This window comes from Hylobates moloch, unplaced genomic scaffold (assembly GCF_009828535.3).
Source record: "Hylobates moloch isolate HMO894 unplaced genomic scaffold, HMol_V3 SCAFFOLD_15, whole genome shotgun sequence".
Classification (NCBI taxonomy): domain Eukaryota; kingdom Metazoa; phylum Chordata; class Mammalia; order Primates; family Hylobatidae; genus Hylobates; species Hylobates moloch.
The window spans coordinates 70,849,261-70,853,805 of NW_026652290.1; positions in this window are offsets into that span (position 1 = coordinate 70,849,261).

Sequence of the window (4,545 nt, forward strand, 5' to 3'; positions counted from 1 at the left end):
CTGGAGAAAAATCCCGCAGACGTGAGGAGAACTTGCAACTCTACACAGACAGTGGCCCTGACCAGGAATATATTTCCAGGAATGATTTTTTTTCTCATCAATGTTATAACAAACTCACATTGAACAAAACGACGTTGAACAAAGAGACTTATTTGAGGACTTGCTGTATTGTTTTTTTGAAAGTAAGTTGAAGACATAGAAAATTCCGCCTGGAAAAATTCCCCACGCCTCACCTAAAAATAAGAACATTCACCTACATTATCACAACACCATCCTCACATGTAATAAAAAGATAACCTAATTTCAATATTATCATCTACTATACACTCCATATTTAAATTTTCCCAATGAGGGATTCCCTGAGCACCAGATCTTTTCTTGCTCAGGCTGCACACAGGTGGCAGGAAGAGGGCAGTGCAAGGCAAGTTGCTGACTATGACAAAGCCCCGGGAAGCTGGGCCCCATTTTGCTGACTCTTACAGCATTACTTTCCTAATAAATAATACTGTTAATTGTTAAGAGTAATCAAACGTCTGGCTTCAGTGGTTGTGAATGTGATTTGTACTTCCAGCAAACCCATAAGAAGAAATCGAATTTGAGTTATTTATGAGTAAAAAATAAACTGAGGCTGAGCACAGTGGCTCATGCCTGTAATCCCAGCACTTTGGGAGGTGGAGGGAGGTGGATCACTTGAGGTCAGGTGACCTGGCCAATATGGTGAAACCCCGTCTCTACTAAAAATACAAAAATTAGCCGGACGTGGTGCATTCCTGTAGTCCCAGTTACTCAGGAGGCTGAGGCATGAGAATAGCTTGAACCTGGGAGACAGAGGTTGCAGTGAGCCAAGATGGCGCCACTGTACTCCAGGCTGGACGACAGAGTGAGACTCCGTCTCAGAAAAGAAAGAAAGAAAAAAAAGAAATAAACTGAATACTAAGATTTGCATTTAATCCCTGAACTGACATTCCCTAAATGGATACCGTCTCTAGGCTTTGAAGAATTCTGACATATAAACCATTATTCTATTTTTGGAGTAGTAGAACCTTATTTATCAGGTCACCTTTCACCTCCACCAAAGCCCATGTAAGGAGCTGAGCCCTTAGAGATGGAAGAAACGTTATACTCTGGGAAAAAAATAAAATGGAAATTACACTTTAAAAAAATCATTGTTGCTTTATATTTGGGGATATTTGGGACATTTCTCATCTTTTCAAAATTTATAATTTGGTGTGATTTCTTGTTCTGTTTAAATATTCACTTTTGTACTTAATTTTACATTTGTAATCTTGCATTCTTTTTCTAAAGAGAGTGCTCAAAACTGTACAAGCATTGGGCTACTCCAAACTGAAACCTGGATCTGCCCTGGGTCAGTTTTCAAGGTCAATTTTATGGGATTTGGTCAGTTTTATGTAGAATTTGGTTTGGGTTTTAAAGATGTTAATGCCCCAGGGTTTGGGGAGATGTGAGAGCATATTCTGTCCAGATTGTGCCTTTGGGGGTGATGGGGGGACAGTAATTATCAGCAGGACTCTGGAGCTTCATGTCAGCTTCTTGACAGCAGGCCAGACTCTCCTAAGATGTTTGTGTAGAGAGTCGTTCTCCATCACATGTTTGGTTCTTTTAATCCTCCCGGGTTCAGTATCCTTTCCCATCACCCTGTTTGCTGCTGACCACACCAACAATGGCTGTTCTCCGTAAACTTAGAACTTTGATTTCTCTTGAAAGTAGCAATCCACTGGGTTTTGTCCCAATCGAACATTTTGGGTCAGCTGTGGGAAGTAAAGTCTTTACGGCTCACAGATAAAATGTCATTGAACAAAGAAGACTGGTGTGCTGCCATCAGAGCTTCGACTAGAATGGGAAATAAAGATAACGTGTCAGCTTCACATGGCTTGCCATTGCTGTGGTCTCCATCTGGGAAGCTAATGTCCATACTGATTAGCCCTCAAGAGAGACATCATTCGCAAACTGACCCCTGGTGGGTGGCAGCAGACTAACATTTGTGCTCGCTTCAATAACAGATCCTGTTGCTGGGAACCGACATGGGCAGCCGTTGCCATGACAACACATCATGCAAGTCTCTAGTTTCCTCTGTAACTTTCCTGAGAAGATAGTGACTTTCTTTTTTTTTTTTTTTTTTTGAGACAGAGTCTCACTCTGTGGCCCAGGCTGCAGTGGCATGATCTTGGCTCACTACAATCACTGCCTCCCAGTTAAAGTGATTCTCCTGCCTCAGCCTCCCAAATAGCTGGGATTACAGGTGCGTGCCACCATGCCCAGCTAATTTTTGTATTTTTAGTAGAGACGGGGTTTCACCATGTTGGCCAGGCTGGTCTCGAACTCCTGATCTCAGGTGATCCACCACCTCAGCCTTCCAAAGTGTTGGGATTACAGGTGTGAGCCACTGTGCCTGGCCATGACCACTTCCGAGTCCTACCTAGGAACTTGAGTTTTGCATACAAGACCATGAATGTCAGCCCATAACTCAAATACCGTAGGTTTGTCAGTACTAGAAAATGTTGCATAGATTTAGGTTGCAAACTATACAAAATAAGCTTAAAGACATGTGAAACCATGACAATGCAGAAATGGTTTAAAAATTGATTACTGGAGGAAAGTTATCTTATTTTAATAAGGAAGTACTTGTACTATAAAAGAAGTATAGATTGGGCGTGATGGCTCAAGGCTGTAATCCCAGCACTTTGGGCGGCTGAGGCAGGGAGATCGCCTGAGGCCAGGAGTTCGAGAACAGCCTGGCCAACATGGTGAAACCTTGTCTCTACTAAAAATACAAACATTAGCTGGGCATGGCGGTATGCGCCTATAATCCCAGCTATTCAGGAGGCTAAGCCAGGAGAACCGCTTGAACCCGGGAGGCAGAGGTTGCAGTGAGCCGAGATCACACCACTGCCCTCCAGCCTGGGTGATAGAGTGAGACTAAAAAAAACCACCATAAAATTATGTTTCTGACATGAAAGAGGATAATAAAATGATTGATTTTAAATTCACTGCATAATTAGAGAACCATCTCCTGTCCACTCCAGGCTGGGGCAGGACAGGGGGGTTGTAAATCTCTTGTGGTACCATACATGGAGCAAACTGAGACTTGAAACATACTTGTGCCTTAGGCCTTATAATTATGACTGCCCTCTGAAGAAGCCCATACGAACTTCCTGGAAGATGACAGACATGTGGCCTAATCATCGCTGTTATCTCAGCTCAGCTGATAGCCAGCCAACCGCCAGTCATGACGGTGAGGCCATCCCAGATCATCCTGTGGCCAGTCACCCCTCCAGGTGGCCACACGTGGGTAACTGAAATCAGCTGAGCTGACTCAGAACAGGAGAACCACCCACCTGACCAGATCATCAGACATGTAAAAGCAAAAGCAGATACCTAATGAAAATAAAAAATCTCTCTCATCAGGTATATAGAGTCATGCATCGCTTAACGTTGTAAATAGGCTTAACATTGGAAATGTGTCACTAGGCAATTTCATCATTGGGCAAGCATTACGCGGTGTGCTTATACAAACCTAGATGGTATAGCCTACTACACACCTGGGCTGTATGATATAGCTCATTGTTCCTGGGCTACAAACCTTTACGGTATGTGATGGTACTGAATACTGTAGGCAGTTGCAACCCCATAGTATTTCTGTATCTAAATGTATCTAAAAATAGAGAAGGTACAATAAAAATACAATATTACAATCTTATGGGACTACGGTTTTCTATGCAGGCCGTCCTATTAGAGGTGCATTGTGGATGGAAATGTCATATGTACTGCAGGACGGTACTTGATAATACTGCCTTTATTATTATAAATACACTGTGCTTTTTATCTTTTTTGATGGGGATATTTTGAGATAGAGTTTTGCAGAATTCCAGTACTCATGGAGCACAAACTATAGCAGTATTATAAACAGAACTGAGGAGGTCCACATGTAGGCAGACGCCTCGAACACCGATTTCAATGAGGATAGCACAGAATTCATTGTCTACCACTATAAAAAGAATATTGAGGACAACTGGTAACTAAATACGATGAACTCAGAGAGTATTTGAGGTTATTTTCGCTCAAGAAAATTTGAAATGTCCTGAAATCATATAAACCATATATGAAATATGATAGGGGTTTTCTCAGATTTGACAAATCTGTACAAAATGCTGCAAAACCAAAAGAAAGTTTTTTTAACCTATAGAAACAAAACAGCCAGGCATGGTGGCTAACCCTTATAATCCTATCACTTTGGGAGGTCGAGGCAAGAAAATCACTTTAGCTGGGGAGCTTGAGTCCGGCCTGGGCAACAGAATGAGACCTTGTCTCTAGTAAAAGGGGAAAAAGAAGAGGCCAGGCACAGTGGCTCATGCCTGTAATCCCAGCAATTTGGGAGGCCAAGGTGGGAGGATCACCTGAGGTCAGGAGTTTGAGACCAGCCTGACCAACGTGGTGAAACTCCATCTCCTCTAAAAATACAAAAATTAGCTGGGCGCGGTGGCAGGCACCTGTAATCCCAGCTACTCGGGAGGCTGAGGCAGGAGA